The following is a 22694-nucleotide window of genomic DNA, read 5'->3' on the forward strand; positions in this document are numbered from 1 at the left end:
TGTTTGTTGTTGTTCACATCTCATTGGGTGTGACCCATTTAATAATGTACAAAAAGCAAAGTATCCACACAAAATAGGCAGATGGCACAGAGGCTGACCATGAAATCGCCAAACATCTCTGGATGCAAGTCTTTTGCTGCCCATTTGCAGGTTTTGCACTTTGAAGCATTTCATGAAACTGATTGGAGGCTCTTTTATAGAAAAAAGTTGTAAAACTTCTAATGGGAACTCACATACAAATCATGCAGTGTGAATTAGGTTCAGTATCCTTGGAAGCTGTTGTGAAATGGACGATGTTGTCCCTCTCTAGGAAAATAATCATGGCTTCTAATCACCCACTGTGGGCAAGTTTGAACAGTCTGCTACAGAAGGGCAATGAACCTATGTTTAATGCATGGATTGCCTTTCGTTACTCAGTGCTATAAATGGTTAATAATACGAGGTAAATGCTAACAGCAAACCCCCAAATGGTTAAGTCTAAAATGTGGCATGCTGATTGGATTGAGACTATTTCTGATGCCAAAACATATGCATTCTATCTTCAAATTACTCAAATTGAGAAAAAGCGTAATATTGTGCCATCTTATTTAGAAAGATTTCCTGACACAAAATGGAGGATACATTGTTTAAGACTTAATTTGATGCCTACTAAGGAACTCCTGGGTGCTCGTAATTACATTGTGAGGTAAAATAAGTTGCATAGAGTGTGTCCACCTCCAGGAGTAGTAGAAACTTTGTTTCTTTTGCTGGTCGATTGTCCTCTGTTAAACAATTTAAGACTCAAATATTAGTATCTTTTTTTAAAAACAATGTTATATTGGTTTATACAAACGTTTAAAACAGCAGTAACAAAGAAAAAAAACCCAAAAGAACACTCTTTTCTCTCGTCAATTTCCAAGACTTTCATCATAAAGACTAGTAGTATTGTCAAATCGCCACTAGACACTAGTTGTGTCATATGTTACCTAACCTCATAGTCTGAAGGGTCATGCCTTACTAGGTGGTTTTTTTAGTTCTTTCAGGAAGGTTACAAGTCCAAACATGAGTTTCGAGTCGGACCCCTCAAACATGAGTTTCCACCAATCATCAGCACAATATGTTTGGCGCTCACAAATGATAGGTCCAAGTAGCCGAGTTCGCAGGCTCCTTAACGTGGGACAAAATAGAGTCAGATGTTTAAGGGACTCTACACATAGGTCACAAAGATGACAAGTCAGATTTTCATTTGAGCTTTTAGACCAGATTCTAGTGCGTTTGTTAGTGGGGAAAAGGTTGAGTCCAAATTGTATGAATAACAGTCTGGAGATTGTAATAAATATGGTTGCAGTTCGTCATAGGCTCTTGCTTCCGGTAGGGCGTCTTTCATTAGACAAGATCCTAGTCGTTGTGCACAAGTTTGTTGCCAATCTGATCTCCATAGCTTTTTTTTTCACCTGCTCGGGATTGTCTAATAATGTAGAAAAGAGGATATCGTTCTCCTTAAGAACTTTGAGATATTGTTTGTCGTACATAGAAAAGACTATATATTCCATATCTTTGTCCGGATTTTGTAGAATTTTAAACTGTGGCACAGGGGTTGTTGTTATAGTCTTCCTGAAAATATTTAATCGATTCCAGCACACTCTAGCGTGGATGGATATGAGACCCAATTCGTACCTTACGTTCACAGTTGGGCATCCCTTGGGCAGTTGTAGGGCTCTAGTCCCAAAAAAATTCTCCAGAGTGTTCCACAGGTCATGTGAACATCCGAACATGTTTTCGGCTCCATAAATTAGAGCCAGAGCAGCTTTTTGGCAGTAGAAGGCTACCATTGACATTATGGAGAATTTCCCAAATATTTTATTATTAATAGTGGCTTGGCAAGCTAGTTGTCGACATTTCCTTTTTGTTGATTTGACCCAAAGTGCATCATTTATGTTGGAACTATTTGATGTTAGAGGTTGTTCTTAGACTTATTTTTTCGAGATGCCAAACATATTTTTTGTGTCTCAGTTTTTGGGTTAACAAATTTTGAAGGGTCAGTATTTCGCATTTCTGTTTCTTGATATGCAGACTGCATATCAAGATTGCTTGCCACATATGATTGAAGAGCATCGAGCTTACGTTGAAGCCCAATGGGTGTGGTGTCTAAAAGAATTAGATCATCGGCATAGATAATCAAACTAACGTGCGATCCTTGAATCTTAGGAGGAAAATCAGCCACGTCGTCAAAAGTTTCTCCAATATCAGATATAAAGAGGTTGAAAATAATTGCTGCCAACGGGAAACCCTGTTTCACGCCTTTAAAGGTGTTTATTGCAGTAGACAGTGTCCCACTGCGATCCAATCTGATTTTGATGTTCGTTTTGGAATTAAGTTCCTTGATAGCCTCAAGTAAACTTGGTGGAAACTTCCAGACTTTTAGTTTATTCGACAGGATCCCTCGGTCGACACTTTCAAGGCATGAGAGAAGTCTATTGCAGCTATGTAGATGTTGGTGTTAGTTCTGATGGTTTCCATTTTCATGAGGTTCAGCAGTAGTGTGTTGAGACCACAGCTGTGTTTATTTATTTTTGACATATGTCATCAGAAGCACTGTGGTCTCAAATAGTTGATGTTTCTTCTACCTCATGGAATTTGTCTGCTAGAAGGTTTTAAATCATGTACTTCTAGATATTGGTAAATTATTGACCTAAATATTTAATTGTGAAGTGTTGGGAAGCATTTTAACTGATGTTAATCTGTATATAATTTTCTGTATTAAATATTGTTATTTGTATGAAAATGTTATTGTTTTAAAACACATATTGTATGATATTTGTATTGTGAACGATTTTAATAAACCACAACACAAATATACAAAATGAAAATAAACTGGCTATCTGAGGGCTCAGCCTATAAGAGAACACTGAGCTGACCTCCATCATTTGTAATGGTTTTTCACTAATAGCCAGTGTCCAATAAATTCTTATTTATTTGCTGATTATATGCTTGCGTTACTAAGGGTGCAAAGACAAGCTTGATGTTCTCTTAGTCCAATTTTAGAATCATGCAAAATCCAAGTTTTTTAAATCTTTTATTGGACTCCATGACAAGCAGAATTGAGGAATACATGTAACACATGATACCAGACAACCCAACTCCTGATATATTCTGTGTGCTCCCAAAATTCCACAACCAGAAAAACTGAGCCACCCAATCATTTCTGGAGTCAATACATTTAACCAAAGTCATCTTTGGATAGATTGAATCCATCCTAAAACCTCTGTTCATGGAAATAGAAAGCTTTGTAGTGGATACAACACGTTTCCTCAGGAAGATTGAAAAGGTAGAAGGAGTAGCATCAGATGAACTTTGGGCCACATTGGATGCCACCTGTCTTTATTCCAGCAATCCACATGAAAATGGAATAGCTGCATGCCAAAGATTCCAGCAAAATCTGAAGGCCAAGATAGACTCCCCAATCAGGTCCATCATGCACTTCACGAGATTCATACATGCTCAAAACAATTTTCTTTCAATGGAAGACATTTGCAAAAATAATGCTAGAATTGTCAAGGGAACATAAATGGTACTGTCATGATGCCTATCCTCAGGGACCCAGACCAAGTCCAGCAACCCCAGAAGCAGGCATCAAGTTACCCCAAGCAAGCCCAACAACCCCTGCTAGGGGCTATTTGGGTGCAGTCCTGGCGCCTATGGTGCCAGGCTCATCTGGAGAGTCAGTCCTGGCGCCATAGGTGCCAGGCTCATAGATTAAAACATACCTGATGCAGACCATGCTGCAAACTTACCTGATGCAGACCATGCTGCAAGAGCTTCAAGCCAAAAGAGGCTTGGAAGGGACTATTTTTTCTAGGGACTATTTTTTGCTCGGGTGGGGCTGGAGAGGAATACTTACCTGGGATTACTTTGGAGGCTATTTAAACCACGCCGAAGAGCAGCACACGCTTCGCGTTATTCTGCATCCAGCAGCATAACGCTCACCGTGCCTGCAAGTCTGCATCCAGTCTTCTGCCACGCCCGCCGGGAGTTTGGAGCTCCTAGAAAAAGGGAGAAAGAAGGAGAAAAGGTTAGAACAAGAGCAATACCTTTGATCCTTACCTGAATTCCCGATCCATCGCGCCTTTGAGCTGGAAGAAAGAAGTTATTTTATGCGCGTCGCCTCGCCTGCATCCAGTCTTCTGCCACGCCCGCCTCGAGTTTGGAGCTCCTAGAAAAAGGGTGAAAGAAGGAGAAAAGGTTAAAACAAGAGCAATACCTTTGATCCTTACCTGAATTCCCGATCCATCGTGCCTTCGAGCTGGAAGAAAGAAGTTATTTTATGCGTGTCGCCTCGCCTGCTGCAGCGCTGCTCTGAACTCACCTGCCTTCGCAGCATCTTCACATTCCACCGCATCCTACTGCATGTCCCCGCCGCACTCCGGCACCTAAGGAGAAGACAAGAACAGCAAGGTGAGCCAAGGGAATACACAGAGGAATACCCCCCATAGATTTACCTGATTTTACCACCGGGGGTACTATTCCTCTTCACAGGTTGGTGCAGCTTCCACATGACTACTCTACAGACACTAGAGGACATTCAGGTAAAGATCCAGCAACTCTTTGATCTTACAGCCTTGCAGGACTAGGTAAAGAAAGGCCCGGACTACTCTGTCACCAATGGTCTGCCTTATTACCAAGGGCGGCTATTTCTGCCACACAAGGAACTACAAGAGCTTTGGCACAGCTTCCACTGCATCTTAGCCGAACCCCGGGACCTAAGGGGAAACAAAAGGACAGCAAGGTGAAACAAAGGGACTAACAAGGGGAACCTACCTCACCACAATAGACTTACCTCATTTTACCGCCGGAGGCATTATTCCCCGAGACTTCATACTTTCTCTCAGCGCCTGAATAAGGGAGAAAGCAACAGGTTACATATTGACATTATTTTATCGAACTGTGTTGGATAATACAAATCCTTACCAGAATGTTACCGGTTGCCACGAGGAACTCTTCAGTAGGGTCAAGCTGCAACCTGCAAGGAATCGGACAAGAGTGAAAGTCAGGCATTTGAACTCTTACGAACTACAAATTTACGGCGTCTTGCCGGGAATATCAGAGTCAATATTGTTCTGGAACTCACCTATTCCTTCGGCCAGTGAAGCAACTGGTTATTTACGCGCCCCTGCGCTCAATGCAGGATGGAGAGCTCATCTTTTCAAACCATCAGGTGAGACTATAAGAGGGCACATCAAAGGTGATCAGTGGGGAGAACAGCGGGGTTGGGGGGATTTACGCTCAACTCCACGGGTGGTTAATTCCCTTTCTCCATTTGCAGAAGAATATTTCTACGGGCTAAGCAAACGGAGCTAGGTGGGCCAGTCCAGTCCGTCATCTCGGCCCTACGTGTCACATTGGTGGAGACTGCAGCTGTCCAGTTCAGATCGACGCCTCTGTGGGAGCCAGGTGAGCGTAACAGGTACCTCTATTTGCCAAACATGTTGTGGCAGGCCTGAAGCAAAGGTTATTGCAAAAACATTCTCAGAAACCACTAACATGCCTATGGCATATTGATGAGACTTCTTGATTTGGACTGAAGGCCAAGATTCTCTTAAATCGTTCCATGAATAACTAAATATCTTCCACCAATGGATTAAAAATATTTCCGCAATACTGGAGTACTTCAAGAAAACCATAAACTTCCTGGATACCACTATCTCTGTTTGACGGAATGTCCACATGGAAACAGCTCTACACAACAAACTCATTGACATGAACAAATACCAGCAGAGGACAGGTTTTCATCAAATTCACACAAAACAATTGTATCTACAGCCAGGCCATCTGGTACCAATGTATATGTTCCAACAGGAGAAGGGGCGATCAGCTCAGCACACTCAGTACATTCTTCTTTCAAAAGGGCCATTCATCCAGATAAGTTGACAAAGAATTTGTGCATTGAAAATACCCAGAGACGCCCCATACAATACAGAAACAGTAGAGCTACAGAATAAATATCCTTGGAGGTCACATCACCTAGCAATAACACTACTGCACAGAATTGTTATGCACCGACAACTAATAATCAGCAGGGATTAACTTAAAGACATTTTCAAAGAGACTCCCTTAATTGCATCAAAGCAACCATTCTCTGACTTGTAGTGCATGTTTACACAATGAAGAACAAATAAGATTTTGAAACATTCCAATGTAATGTTAGTGGATATAAAACCTACCCGCCAATACATCTGCACTGAATCTGACAGAACAACCACAAAGAATTGAACAATACAAATCCAGGGAACGCAGAACTACTGTTGTATACCTCTTTAAATGGAAAAGAAAGGAAAGTATGGCCGGGAACTACAGGAACGAATTAACCTGACCGATATACCATCACGAAGCACAAAGCAATAGCCATGAGGTAACCACTTCACAGAGGATGGGAACACACTAAAGGATTTTTTGGTGATGAAACTGAAAGGTGGCCTCTTGAACACACATCCAGAGATACATAGGAGCTCAAGTACTTAAGGATGCTCAAATTAAAAAATAGAGGTTTGAACACAGATGTAGGATTTATGACCCACTATGGTTAACTTTGAACCATGCGCTAAGAAGACAACCACATCAAAATTGCCAGAATACAACAGGGATATGTGGGTGAACTACCACTACCACAAACTGCGAGACACTACTGTTTGGACCCTTTGGTAGGTGAGGACTCATGCTGTCAACAATGGCAACCTTGCTGCCTAAGCTCAAATGATTAGCACACAGCCATTATTGAGCCTCCGGCATACTGAGAGCATGGTGGGTATTGCAGCGCTCCAGCAATGGTAATTTATCTTGCATTGGTAATTTATTATGCAATCCTGTAAGGAAGGAACTATAGTTAAATCCTTCTACCCACAAACATTGCATAGAGGCTGCACAAGATACACACACCCCTATAACGTACTGCTTTACTTTTCCCAGTGAGGCAAAGCGCCATTCCTAAACTTGAGTCCTGTATTCACTGCAAATAACTTTATAGGTGGGGAAGATGGGCGGCCAGCGAGGGGCAAACATTTTATAGAGAAAAACTGAAGTGTGATTGCAGTAATGGAATTGTATGCATACCCATGAACACCTTCTGACTATGTGTGAAGTATTGCAAATGTAAAACGGTTCTATGTTCATTCGTTCCCATTTCTTTTTTTCGTGGAGTTTTTTGCCAAAATATTTTTGCTGAAAAAACAAACATAATTTTACATTTTTTTATTGGGGGTTGTCCCCCCAAGCCCACCTCCCCTTTTATTTATTACCTATGCTCCCACCCCCCACTAACCCTTATACACTCTCCACCCCGTATTTTTCACAGAGTTTTTTTCACCAAACATTTTTCGGTAAAAACTCAGTGAAAACAAACGGGCGATGAATGAACGTCATAAGATGTAAAACAACATGCCCTGATATCTAAGTGTGTGTTTTTAAAGCTAACATTTCAATATTGCAATACAATTCCATTCATGTTTTTTTAAACATAGCGGGTCCCACTTACAGAATGCTTGAGCCTTAGTCTGCACATGGATCCAAAGAGCTACTCTTATCCTTAATTGGGCATTGCAATAACGGCAAGTAATTGCATAGTTGGGGCTACAAGGAGGTCCAGACAAACTGTTATGTGGAATCACCACTAAAGTTCGGTTGCATTGCCATATTAAGCATACTAAAGTTCGGTTGCATTGTCATATTAAGCATACTAAAGTTCGGTTGCATTGTCATATTAAGCATACTAAAGTTCGGTTGCATTGCCATATTAAGCATACCTATGAAGGATCTATTAGACTTTAACGAATTTTTTTTCCTGCAGAATAGCAGCTTTGCTGATTTCATTTCCACTGTTTTGACCTCTTCTTGTTTACCACAGAAAGCGGGGGGAGACCCCCCTCAACCTCCTTTCATCCTCCACCCCACCACTGTACATACCTCACCCATACTTACCATCTGTGGCGAAAAGAAAAGCTCAATAATTAGGCGAAAATACATTCGGGAAAGAGGCCATTCTGCAAAAGGAAAGTACACCCCTGTGGGGCCTCATTACGAGTATGGCAGTAAGTGGTAACATTGGAGGTAATTCCGTTACTGCCAACATTACCACTACGCCAAATTCTGAGTCACAGAAAGTTGGCGTTAATTCCACCTGTGGACTTACCTCCGGTGGGATTAGCTCCAGTGGTAAATCCTCGAACAATTGGAGGAATTAGCACTGGGGCCAATTCCCGTCAGCAGAATTACATCCAAAAGAAAAATCAACATATTTCCGCTGAATTACAAGTTCGGAATCAGTGGAATTACCTCCAAAAATTGGAGGTAATACAGCCAAAAACACAGAGCATATACCTCCACCAAAAAGGTTGAGGTAAATGCAGACAGGTGATTGAAATCAAGGCGCAGGTTCACAAGATCACCTCAGGAGGAGAATCTAAGCCCAACACACATACAGGCAGCATGGAGCCACAATCAGATGTCATTCATGGGCTTAACAACCCCCTACTCTACATCCAACTGCAGCAGCATGCGAAACCCCAGCAGGGAAGGAAACCGGCACCACAAAGGTGCAGGAGATGCATACCACAGAGGGCATCCATACCACGAGCCCTCCCAACCCAATGGACACCGACAGTCAGCCAATTTGGATCTCCCAGCCATCACAGACCTGCCCACCCTGATCCAGGCCAATCTTCATAGTGCTGTTGGAATCTGAACTGCCATAGCTCTCCACCTCCCTGCTGAAGTTGTCGTTGGTTCCACATTTCTGAGCATCGGGCGAATTCCAGCACACAGTTGGTACACTGCATGGGATGTCACAGCCCGCATTCTGCAAGGTGCTGGACCAAGTCCTGGATGCGCTCATGAGGCATGGCCATCTACACATCTCCATGCCCATCACGCAGGCCCAGGTGCATGCAGCAAAGGCACGTTTCAACAACATTGCCCAATTACCCAACACCATAGCAGCATTTTACTGCACACATGTGGCATTGGTACACTCCAAGGTAATTGAGCAGGCATACAGGAACAGGAAACAGTACCAGTCACTGAATGTGCAAATGACATGTGACACAGACCTCACAATCAGCCACTGCTGCACACAATACCCTGAGGCCACACATGATACCATGATACTGAGCAACAGCACCCTTCTAGCGTTCATGGAGAGACACAGAGGACAGCTCACCTGGCTTGTGGCTAGGTAATAGGCAGACCAGACGTGCAGGATCACCATCAGACCCCTGGCATACATAATGTGCAGCAAAGTGTAATGACTATAAGTCCCATGATGCACCAACAGAAGTGCACAAAACAGGCCTAGTACACTGACTGGCCCACCCCTGTACACAAACAGTACTCATTTGATGACACAGGGTATCCTGCAATTCAAGGCAGCACACTACAATCAGGCCACCCATCACACCCATGTAATAAATGTAATGGCCCGCACGTGTTGTACTGCAATACCATAACTGCTTTGCTGATGACATTACATTGACTTGATGCTGCTGAATCCTGCAATGTGACTACTGCAAGTGCACCATATTTGAAAAGTCACATGAACCTCAGACAGTCCATTCATGTCTTGCAGGTGATGCTGGCTATCCAAAGTCAACATAGCGTAGGACAGCCTACGATGAGGCACAGAGGAGGACCAGGTCAAGCATTGAGCGCACGTTTGGATTGCTGAAAGACAGGTTCAGGTGCCTTCAACACACAGGTGGTGCCCTCATGTACCAACTGGAGGAAGTAGGTTACCTGGTAGTTATTTGTGCAATGCTGCACACCTTGTGCATACAAAGGCACATTGAAATGCCTCCATATGAGGACCATCACCCCCTAGCTCAGATGAGGATGATATGGAAGGTGTAAATAGGTCACCACAGGACGGATGTGAGGGAAGGACGGATGGTCTGCCAGGATCTCATGGACAATTACCTTTGACTATGCACTTATGCAATGATGAGTCACTGATTGCACAACTTAAGCAACCATAGCATAAACACCCTGCAAGAAGAATAGTTCAAACAATTATTTATTCAGAACATAACTTACCCAGATCCCGAACTCCACCACCCACCACACACACTGATTCCCAACTTCACCACTCACCCCAACTTCACCACTCACCCCACGCCCTGATCCCCAACTCCACCACCCAACAACCTAGCCCCTGGACATACACCCACTAGCACCACCTCTTATCCCCCTTGCTAGCATGCTTTTCAGCATGTGCAGCATGGCACTGTGAGCACCTGGGTGGGGTGCTTGCTAATAAACCCTCAGTGGGGTTAGTGGGTTGTGAACTCCACTGTATGCTTCCCTGGACATGGTCCATGGTGAGGTGGATGGCTCTGGCCATGGCCTCATGGGAAGATGACATCTGTTCGGCCAGTTTAGACACCCTCTGGCTCATCAGACACTGGCTTGTGTTGCTGCGGTCCATGCTCCTGCACAGCTTATTAATGGACTTGGCCAACCACCTGGATGCCCCCTGGATACAGTCCTGCATGGCGTGAGAATGTCCTCATTGCTATTGAGCCATGGACTGAATCTCATCCTGCCTCAGCTCGATCCTGCCCAGACGGTCCCAGATGGACTGCATTGTGGGGCCATGCACTGACTGTGGTGAATGCCTGGTGCCATGGTCAGCCTGGTGCAGTGGATGGGGTGAACAGCGATCTGCCTCAGCCTGACCATCGGCGGAGGACTCATGTTGGTACTGGAGTGCATGGCGGGATTCCCGATGTGAAGGCGGTGTGTGCAATGCGAAGCGGCTACGCAGGGGTGAAGATTCTGGGGAGAACTGGTAGACAGGGGAATGTGGCTGACTTGAAGAGGGGGTGCAAAGTCTGACAGCACGTCTGCCATGCCAGCTGTGGCCTGCTGGGATTGTGTGCCCTCATCAGCACCTTGTCTCTCATGAGGGTCCACAGTCGCCCCAGCTGTGGTTGTTTGTTGCCTTGTTGCTTTTGGTGTTGCTTTCATGGTGGGGTCCTGTGGGTGCACTATGGCTGTGTCCTTCCCAACGGGCATTGTGTCTGTAAACTGCACACTCACAAGGTGCCTTTTTTGGGTGGCACTCTCCCACTCCCAGAACTGCATTTGAGTGTGTGCTTCTTGAAGCTGGTTGGTGCAGGAGTCCTGGAGGGTCCGGCAACATCAGTCTGTTCCAGGGTGTATATTGAGTAGGGGCAACCAGGTGCCAGGTGTGGGGTGCTCTGCTTAATATGAATGTGCAACCCTGGGATGAGTTGACCTACAGGGTGTCCTGCCCAGATATGCTTCCGGACTTGTGGCACTGCAGTGAACTGAATGCACTGCATTGAGTTGTGTGTGAGTAAAGTGGACGTGATGACGGGTATGGAGCGGGCAATGAGTGTCTACATGGCACATTGCTGTTGATGGGCTGTGGGTCTGACACAGGCATCCACTGATATGCATCCATGCACATGCTATTGTCAAATGGTTGTATGCTGCATGTGTTGCCTGTGCATGGGTGATCACAGTGAGGCAAGGGGTGATTGTGCTGTGCAATGTGGTTGCGCATTGACCCTTCGGTCTTGCATGGCAATGTTGATACTTGGATGTCATCCCCTCATTTCCTGCCAGGGTTTCTTGCAAGTGGGTCATTGCTTCGCTGACTGGAGTCCCTGTGGACTGATGCCTCGCAAAGATTGTGTATCCTTGCTGGGGTTCGTGTCATTCGCATGCATGAAAATCTGGTTTGCTGCATGCATGCAGGGTTGGCCATGTATAGGAGAACATTTCACACAGGTACTCACCAGATTCAGCTTGGCCGCTGACTCCATACTCTGCAGTGCGCATACCCTAGTCTATGCCAACCATATTGATGATGCCGGAGAACATTTCCTCCCAGAATGTGAGCTTGAGTGGTTTAACTGTGCCACCTTCAGTGGTAGCTGTCTCCCTGCGCTGGATTGCCATCAGGCTCCGTACCCTGGCCTTCAAGCTGTTCCAATGCGTTTTCATGTCCTCCGCATCGCGTGGACATTTCCTACGGCCACCACCTTGTCACAGATGTCTGTCTATATGGTCTTTTTCTGCTTCTGGGATGTGTTGCAGTGTTTCTCTCCATACAATTCCTCTGAGTGTGCCACCACCTACTCAGCCAAGACAGTGAGCTCTTGCTTGGTGAATTTTGGTTTCTGCATTCTCATGGCCTCCTTGATTTCCGCTTTCCCCGTGGCATGATTGCACTTGTCAGTCTTGGATGGCACTCCTGTTGTCGGATTTAGATGGATTCTGATTTCAAAAATGGACACCCCAGTGCTTCCTTTATATGCCACGATGGACTTCCATCGGCGGAAATTCCATCAACAGAAATTCCACAACTGGGCAAGGCGGTAATGGTAATTTCACGGATTTTGGCAGGATTTACTGCCACTGTGTCAGGGTTCAGCAGTACCTCCGATGGGCGGAAATACTGTTACCACCAGTGGGGTGTGCGCATGCCCGCTAGGTTGTAATACGGCAGTAATTCCGCTGATCCACAGGGCAGTAACGCTAATTCCACCACTGCGGAGTTACCGCTGATTTTGCGCTTAACTCGTAATGAGGTTCTTTATGTGAAATACTGTAAATGCAAAACAAAATATCCTCCTTTGAAACTGTGCATTTTAAAATCTCTACAAACCATGAATGCATTTTTCTGGTACCACTAAGGACCCTTTGGCCATTATCTATCTTTGGTTGTGTCAGATGTATTGCTCTGGAGAAAGGTTGCCTGCATATCATTCACTCTCTTCTGACATCCTTTGGAGTTTAAAGTGAGAATTCCAATTGTTTGGGGGGTTTTATTTTGTTTTTCCCCATTGGGAAAGCAATGTTGAGTTTGCTTTTTGTTACACATTTCTTACTGTGTCTACCATAAAAGCTAACTCATTTTACCATCACAATATTTCCAGTTAGTCCAATAAAAGGCATCAAAACCTGGATTTGGAATGACGGTGTGTGTAACGGCCACATTATTTATTTATTACATTTATAAAGCACGCAGAGCTGCCCTGGTGCATTATTCAAACCTTGGTTACAAAATCCATGATCTTCCTAACAGAAGATTTTGATAAAATAATCCATGATGACCACAGGAGGATAACCAGCTCCGCTGAACACTGAAAGTCGTGTGGCATATTTTGTTGGCAGGTCTTCAAGCAAGACTAATGAAGGCTTTTGTCTTACAAACTTCTGCTTAAAATAAATTCCTAATAGCACTACTTTCTGCAAACAGTATCAAAGTGCATCACAAAGCATCAAATGCGAAGGCACACACAATAGACAATTGAAACCAATTATTTAATGACACATGTTAAGTGCTCAGTTACTATAGTAACGAGTGACAAGAATTTAGTGTGATTTCGTTGCATTCAATAAAAGCCCTATGGGAGAGAAAGGATTGGAGTCCTTATCAGATGCATCCCGTCTGGGTATTTAGTGGGCAGGGACCGAAAGGTAAAGAGAAACTGAATGATGAGAAAAGCTAACATTTATAGCCTTGAGGCACATTTGGCAAGACTTGGGTGAGTGGGCATGCCGAATGATAGGCAACTTGGCATGTCCCCTCAACGAACTTCAAGGGTTTCATTTAAAAAAAAATAGCACGTCCATGCTGTTAGGTTCCCACCCAGGCTCGGACTGGCCTATAGGGCAATAGGGCAAAAACACAATAAGCTTGTGTGGGTCGTTTTTTGTTGTTGGTCGAATTGGGACACTTTTTTGGTTCATGCGGGCCAGTTTGCTAAGCTACTTCGCCATTCGCTAGTAATTTTGATCAGTGTTACTGAATACATATTTTTTTTAAATGCACTATTTGTGTCACATTTGATCGAAAACCTCCCCCTTAGGTACTATTCAAACAGTGTCACAAAAGGAATTAATTCCCATTTGCAACTCTGGACCACGTTTTCATTGGTGCCCCAGGCAATTCTATGCCCCAGTCCGACCCTGTTTCCGTCATGCAATTTTGATCATTTACAAACCAAATCTGAAGAGTAAAACAAGACTAAATTGGCTTTTTTTTTTACGGCCTCCGATTTACTCTCTCCCTGATGTGAAAAACGTAAATCCTGCCTGCCAATTACGCTTGCTATGAAATCTGCATGCATATTAGAAGGTGCAGACGTAACATGTGGTGCTCTTCCAAGGCAAATGAGGAAAGAGACATGCGGAGAAGCAATCTCTGCTTCGTGCCCCGCCTACGCCTGAGAAAAGAACGAAAATGAGCTCAAGGGTAAAATGAAAGCATAGACGTATTGGCAACCCATACGTTTGGGTGGGGGGCACCACCCCCTCACTTGCATGGCACGAAGCACAGTCCCATTATTTGCCAGGGTACTGTCCAGCTTCCCTCTAAGCAGAGCCGCATGCCTGTGCTATTGTTTTTGTGCTTTTTCTATGCACCACTCATCATTGCACGAGTAGCGTAGGAGTACACTGGCTCCCAGGAGGGGAGTCCTCTCCTCCTCTTCTTTCAATCAGCCTGCTCTGCACGGGGTGGGCCTTCCGGTCATATCGTGCATGCTGTCAGGGTGAGCATGAGGTAAGTGAAAGTGTGTTGCGTTGTGTAATAGGTTTTTATTTATGCATTCATGCAAAGACTTGTCCGAGGGTTGTCTGAGTGCGCTGGTGAATGGGAGTGAATGTTGTTTAAATTAGAGTATGTGTGTTCCTGCCCTACGCTGAGGGAGAGCGGGCTTCTAATTTTGGGGGGTGGGGGGATGCTACTGGCGGCATAGCATTTATACTGAGCATCAAATGTAAGGCAAACATAAGTGGTATTACATAACTAGACTGGCATACTTATGTGCAGCCTGTCCAGCTATACTTTCTTACTGTGGCATGATATTGTTGGGGGGAATCAAGGGTAAAGCAAACATACATGCCATTATGTAGCTAGACAGCTATACTTTGATGCAGGCAGTCCAGCTATACTTTTTTACTGTGGGTGGCATTTACACTGGGCATCAAGTTGTACATCAAATATGATGAGTGCTAATATGCAGCTAAACTGCCATACTTGGGTTCAGCCAGTCTAGCTTTACTTTCTTATGTGGCATGGCAATTTTTACTGGTCTTCAAGGGTAAAGTAAACATGATGAGTGCTATTACCTAGCTAGACTGGCATACTGTTGAGCCAGCAGTCTAGATTGACGAATCTGAGGAGGGGGTAACTTTCCCATGGGACCTCAGAGGTGCGTTCACAGCACAATAACCAAATAACCCTCTGGGGGTGGTGTGCCATGGGAGGATCACATGGGGAGGAAAGGCCCCTGTGGAATTTGGAATGATTATTCTCAGGGAAAGGTGTATTTATCTGCCTTATGACCCCCCAACCCCTTCTCCAATACCAAATCCCCACCCCTCACCTTGTAGGGAGAATTCATATACTTTGTTGTAAGGTTCACCATTTTGAAACTCTTGGCACACCTGAAATGCCCAAAGACTCAAGTATCCTGCTTCCGAGGGAAAAACTAGTACTGGGATGAGGAAGATTACTTCAAAGAAATGAAGCGAGCGGTCTAGTTTATTCCAAGATGTCAATTAACGGAATGGAAGCAGGTGGCTGACACAGGAGTTTAAAAAGGAACTCAGTTGTCAAACAGCTGAGTGAGACAAGCCTGAGGGAGATGAGCCTCCCTAGAACAAGATCCAAGAGAACGGTCTCTGAGAAGGCACAATGGGTTGGGTTGCCTGCACCAAGTGAGCAGAGGAAAGCCAAACGTGAAGCCACAGAGCGACATAGAGAAAAGGCTGACGAAGGTCCAAGTTCGAAGCACTGAGTGCGTTGGTGTTGGTACTTACCTAGAGGCTACCCGTGCTCCGGTGAACCACTTGCAGCGTGGATTGTGCAGCCAGGAAGGGAGAGATTCCAACAACGCACTACAGAACCTGCCTGTCTCCCAGAAGCTGGCACAACCTCAGTGAGCAACACAGTGACTGGGGAAATGCTGGAAGCGTTCAAGAAGAAGCAAACAGGTACGCAAGTTTACCAGAAGTTGTTAGAGGTCCGGGAAAGCTTGAGAATAATCCAAAGAAACAAAAGAGTCTGGAACCCAAAAACAAAATGAAAGACTGTTGCCGACTTGGCAGAAGAGTGAACAGAGGGGGGGTAAGACCACTTTGTGAGTCAGTGACCCGCACCCAAAAGAAAGGGTCTGAGACCCGAAACAGAACCAGAGCCAGTTGCTCACTTGGCAGGAGAGTAAACCAAGACAGAGTAATGCCGCTGTGCACCCACATCAGGAACCAGTCTCTGACGACAAGAGGGTCTGTGACCCTATGAAAGAGACATTTATTGAGAATTACCCAGTTTGGCAAGAGAAGACGCCAAACTGTCTTTACAAGTCTTATAATCAAATCTACATAAAAAAATAGAAAATTGGAAACCAGGGAGAACCTGGGAATAATAAAGTGAAATCTAAACTTGGCAGAGAGGCCCCTGGAGTCAATAGGATATAAAGACTGTAAATACAGAGACCTTATCTTATCTGTGATCCAGCCTTGATGCAAGAATAAGTCTAGAGGAAAGGAACTCTACCCCAGTCTTGGAACTTTGTGGCTCTTTTTTACATATCTTTTTATCACCTTACTGCCAGCTAATCTGGGATCTTTTTGTCTTTATTGAGAACATTAAGAACACTGTTTTATTTAGTAAAGAATAACCTTGCACAGTTATCTAAGAATATAAGTGTTAGGGGCAGAAGTAGGTTTTTTGACACAACAGTGACATACTGTTTGTTTTTGGATTTCCTGACATTTTCATTTGTTTACTTTGAGGCAGGGAAAGCCCTCATACTGTGTAGGGATAAAGAGGCATTTTCCCAAACTTTTGTTTGTGTTATTAAACATCTTTGCCCAAAACCATGCCTCTCCTTCTCCAACTCTTCTGCACCTTTCACTAGCAATACATGTTTACTGTGGCATGGTATTCTTTTATTGGCATCAAGGGTAAAGTATAAATGATGAGTGCTGCTATGCAGCTAGATGGCCATATTTGGTGCAGCCAGTCTAGATACAGTTATGTACTGTGGAATGGCATTTACACTGAGCATCAAAGGTAAAGTAAACATGATGTGTGATATTATGTAACTAGGCTGGCCATCATTGATGCAGTCCATTTTGGATATACTTTCTAACTGTGGCATGGCATTTTTACTGGCAAAGCCAAGAAGAGTTCATTCTTATATGGTAATAACTTCATATATTAGTGAACTCTGCATGGATATCTATGGGCACCGCCAGTATGAAAATGTTTTTTTATCCTTGCCTATATTGTAGACAAAGGCATCATGAAAACATTTTGGAAAAAAGCTCACGTGCACTGTTGGTGACTTGCATATTGGATTTTTTCATGTGCTATCATACAAAACCGATTGCAAACTTTGTGGCTTCTTTCCTAATTTTTCACAAAAAGTGTGCGAACATGCACCGTTTTCGCCCATTACTTTGAACAGGGCAGAACCCCCCGCCCCCTCGGCCTCAGAAGTGATCTGACCAATGAAAGTGACGCCCATTTCTATATCACACACAACAAATGCTGAGAATCATCAGAGCGTTTCACAAACTGAAAGTTGCTCGCCACCACATCCATTGGTACAATGGCTTCATTGCTGATGCTTGTACTGTTTTCTTGCTTGCTTTGCTTGGGAATTTTGCACCTCACTCTCTCTGCTCTCCCACGATTTCACTTGTATTCCCCAGGCCAGCCTACCTATCCTCAGATTTACTTTTTCCTTTCTTACTGTCCTTTGCTACCTGAGCCCCCACCCGCACTTTTTCACTCAGTCCTAAGAGGCGTGCAGCCGGGGACAAGGTGGGAGATAAATCACCACTATCAAGTAATTTATGTGTTTTTAAATCTGTGTGCCTGCCGTTAGTGCTGGGTTGCTGTGTGAATGTGTGATGCGAGTACACATGGGTGTCTGTGTGTGAGCGTGTGTGTGTGAATATGGGCTTGTGTGAATAATTGAGATGTGAGCGAGTTGGTGCATAGTGATTTTTATGTGGGAATACTGGCCTTTATTGGCACAACCAGCACGGGCATGGTTTATACAGTAATATGGCATTATTGCTGGCATTGTGGGAAAAGCCATTTATTCCAACAATCCACATAAGAATGGAAGAGCAGCATGCCCAAGATACCTGCAAAATGTGCACACCAGATAGAAACCCCAATCATGGCCATGATGGATTTCATGAGATTCATAATTACACAATTTTACTTCAATGATAGGCATTTGCAACAAAAGACTGGAACATAAATGGCACCTCAATATGTCAAATTGAGGGTTCTTACATGGTGATACTGGCCTATATTCGCACAGCCACTATGGAGGTGTTTCTTACAGTTGTATGGCAGTATGATTGGCTTAATGGAAAAAGCCAGTGTTAGTATTCTTACATGCGAATAGTGGTACAGCTAGCATGGACTGGTTTTCTTACAGTTGCATTACTGGCAATATGGGCATAGCCAACATCAGTATGTTCCTAAGTGAAAATACTGCCATATATAGCAATATTGGCAGAGCCAGCATGTTAATTTATTGTTTTACTGTGCCATTGCAGGTAGTATGAGCGAAGCCAAAATGAGTGTGCTCTTACATTGGAATAGTAGCATATGCTGGCTGAGGAAGCATGAACTTGTTTTTTATACAAAAGACGGCGGTTATTTTATTTTAACTCTGTAAGCTCTGTTGCCCTGCATTCCTTTCTAAGGAAAGTGAGTGGGACCAGTCCTCTTGTAGCCTTCCCAATCGAGAATGTGGGAGGGGATGAGCACCCCCTGCACATTGTGGTTCCTCCGCCCCTACCTCAATGTGATTCAAATCAAATTCTCAATAATGGGGTCCTTTATCGGCGGAACTATTCACAAACCCCCTTTAGCTGAAAGGATTCCTTGAGGTCATGGTTGGACAGTAATGATGTGCCCATTTGTGAAGCCAGACCTATTGTCTTGGCCTGGGATTGTGAAGCCCTGAGGTACTATGCAGGAAACTATCTCACCTGATCCATTACACCTGGAACAACATACATCCTGCCCCTTATTCTACCCTAATTAAAAGGATACACACAGGAGTTGGGGTGAAAAGGATACCATCCAGATCTACCCCGTAAGTGCAATGGCATTTCTGAAGCTTAGAGCTTCTGCCTTGGGCAAGATGATGGAGCTGGGTGGGACTTGTATCGGTGTGGGACAATCTTGCACCTCTCTCACCTAACACCCTCCTGTATGCAGGGTGTGTCTCCCATTGACTATGGAAAAGGTCTATTTGTTCACGAAGTGTAAATTGAGTCCACGCTGATTACATGGGGGGAGGGTGGGTTGACGGGAAATCCAGACGCTCATCCGAGGAGCATAGATTTTGGGACGTCTGTTTTTATTTGATAATAGTGCTTAATACATGCCTATGAAGAGGGCTTAGGAACCCCTCTGAACCTGGGGTGAGGCAGTAATCCAGTGCCAGTCCTACCCCAGAGTGGGAGTTGGGAGTTGAGAGGGGCCCATTTCCTGTCCCTGCATAAGTACCAGATTATGCATGAACAGCAAACATTTTCCTCACACCATGTCTCCCATACTGTATGCTCACCAGGTTTTCTCTCTCCTTTTCAGATTCCACAACAATCTCCCATCAGAATGGAAAAGCCGCCCAAGAGACAACCTCCCAACAACACCACATGGCAACGGGGCTGAAAAAGTAGAGCCGCTGAAGCGGCATCCAGTGAGAGAGAGACTGTGCTATGAGAATTTTGTAGAGCTCTCGTGGACGCAAAGCGGTGCATGTATCATTTCCCAGCGCAGGCGTGCGCTCCAGCGAGACCAAGGACAAACCTCTAGACACCACTGACGTAAAAAGGAAACTTACCTGGGGAAGGCTTAGCCAAGGCTCCCCACCCCCAACACGAACCTGAACACTTTACAGTGCAGGCCGCCATCATGGCAACACGGCATCCCTGTGTGGAGAAGGGGGTTGGGGCTTAAACTAACTCTTTATGCTTTCATTTGTTTGTAACACGCCCCTGGGTGGACATTGCAGGGCCAGGTTAGCCAGATCAAGTGATCCAATGGACAGAGGAGAGGAAGGATAAGAGGGGCAACGGAAAACAGGAGATTGTGGGTAATTTGAGGGAGATCAGGGGAGGAGGAGGTGGCGGGCCATGAGACCATCATGAGGAAGAAGAAGCGCAGTTTGGAGGGGATTTCTCTAGCCGTTGAGGTATTGGTTAGTGAGTGCAAGCGATACTGCTTTGTGAGTGTGCATGAGTGGGTAGCGAGTATGGATAGGGCAGAAAGTATAGGGAGTGATATTGAAGTGTTTGTGTGAGTGAAAAGAGGGTGTCTGAGTAAGAGATGGGGTGCAGTGCTGGTAGTAGTGTGGAGGAGGCGATAGTAGTTGTCACTCCAACTCTCTGAGATTGTTCAAAGGTATTTATGGAAGGTTTAATGGACCCTAGGGTGATCCCTCTCTTTCCATGTAATGACCCTCCTCCCTGACCCAGGCTCATTGCTACCAAATGTTGACCCCTTCTGTCTAAAGCTGGCTTATGCTAGAGATGGTAATCCAAATCTTGGCTGTCTAAACCTTTTCAGGGACTTCCTAACTGTCCCTACTCTAGACAATTAGTGATCTACCAGGATGTCAGATGGTGCCTTGCAAACACTCAGAGTGATTTAAGCTTGGGCTAACATGCCCACTCTAGCCTCTCTCTCTTCTCTACTCTCTCCTCTTGTCTGCTCTGTCTCACTCCTCTCGCCACTTCTCTGTTGCTTTACTGTTTCTCGCCTGCTGATCTTGCCTCCACTACTCCTCCTCAAAACTCCTACTCCTCCTCCATACTCCCACTTCCCTCCTTTACACTACTACGTCTTCCCCCTACTACTTCCTCTTTCCCACAGCTACTTAAACAACCTCCCCTCTCCCAGTACCTTCCACTTTACAATCACTCCTTACACTACCTTTGACTACCCACTTGCTACATGACCAGGCACACTCACACTTCAGAACCACTTTCACTCCTCAGCAAATATCTCACCTGCTACACAAATTGCCTCCAAACTACACTGCTCCTTGCTTCCTCCTGCTGGTCTCTTGAACGCCCTCCTCCTCTGACCTCATCTGAATAACCCCCACTTCCTGCTTCCTCCCACATGATTAAATCTCCCTATCTCTGTTGCGATTGGATGACTCTCTCAGGGCATGAATGTGTAGCGAAAAGTCATAACAAGGGGGCTTAGCCCCACCCACTTGTACTACGTCCTTTTATTGTGGCAGGCTTTTTGGCAGGGTTTTCTACCGCACATTTATTGCTAAAAAAAACTCATCACATTTTTTTGGGGGTGGGGTTTAGAAAAATATATAAAGTGGGTTCGGGTGTTCGTGAATATATAAAAAATGAAAGGGGACTGGGGACTAGTGGGGAACCCCATTGAGATAAAAAAATAAAAATTCGATTAGTTTTTTCGTTAAATAATCTGCAGTAAAAAAACCCAGCAAAATAGCATCCCGCAATGAAATGACATGGAACCCACCCACTATCTCCACATAGCCTTAACTTATACTGAGACCTGCAGCCTGTGAAGCCAATGTTCAAGTTTGTGTTTCTGTACCCCCATTCCATGGTCTCTCTCAGTAGGTTTTTCTAGAATGGGTGGCTTCTTCTCCCTTTTCAGCCCCTGGTAGTCTAGGGGGGCTTTTGGGTGTTGCACAAACTTGTTTGTGGGGGAGCTCTGCGAGGCTTGCAGCATCTTTCTGTTGTTGGGAAGCGGTCTCTCTTGCTCTTCACAGCGGCTGTCTGCAGCCCGTCTGCCACATATTAAGTTTGCCTCTGGAGGTCTATCTCACTTGATCTTCAATTTGATCAGCTCTCCAGTCTTCTGATGTTTCTACAAAAGACAAGAGAATACTAGCAAGCAATGTTTTGCAGCATAGTATGAAACATTATACACAGAAATATTTCAGCCATGGGGGACAGGAACTGGGGCCTCTATGCTGCCTCTGTGTACCTCAGGGATATGACATGGCTTTGTATTTCCACCTTATAGGCCTCCAACCCTGGCTGAGAGGAGTTATCATCCCCTCATGACATGGCCAGATTACAGGTCTTATCACATAGTATGGAGAAAGGATAAGTGATGTGGAAGAGGGAGTTGCAGAGTGATGGTGGAAGTGTGGAGGAGAGAGTAGAAATATGGAGTAGGGAGTAGTGAAATGGAGGAGGGAGTAGCGGTGTGGCAGTAGGGATAATTGTGTGGAGATTGGAGTAGTAGCGTCCTATGGAGAATAAAAGAATTAAACGGTGAAGGTGGGGCTTAGAAAGAGCGAGAGACTTTGGAGGGATAGAGAAGGAAGATGATGAGAGTAGACAAAGTAGAGGTTGGGGGAGTTGGATTGGAGGAGACTTGTGTGAGAAGAACATTAGGGAAGAGGGAGAGGAATGTGTGACTGTGGGAAAAAGCAGACTGAGTCAGGCAGTCTGTTCGTAAGGCACACTTCCATTACCCCTTAGATTATTAACCAGTGGATAGTATAGGGATAGTGTCGGAAGTCCATGAAGGAGTTGAGTCCGGAAAAGCATCCTGCCTTTACGTCTTCACCTCCAGCACAAGTTGCTTACCTCGAATATGGATGACCAACCGAGCATAGCAAGGGAGCCTGAACCAACCAATTGGTTGGAAT

This window comes from Ambystoma mexicanum, chromosome 1q (assembly GCF_040938575.1).
Source record: "Ambystoma mexicanum isolate Mex_15411 chromosome 1q, UKY_AmexF1_1, whole genome shotgun sequence".
In the NCBI taxonomy this organism is placed as follows: domain Eukaryota; kingdom Metazoa; phylum Chordata; class Amphibia; order Caudata; family Ambystomatidae; genus Ambystoma; species Ambystoma mexicanum.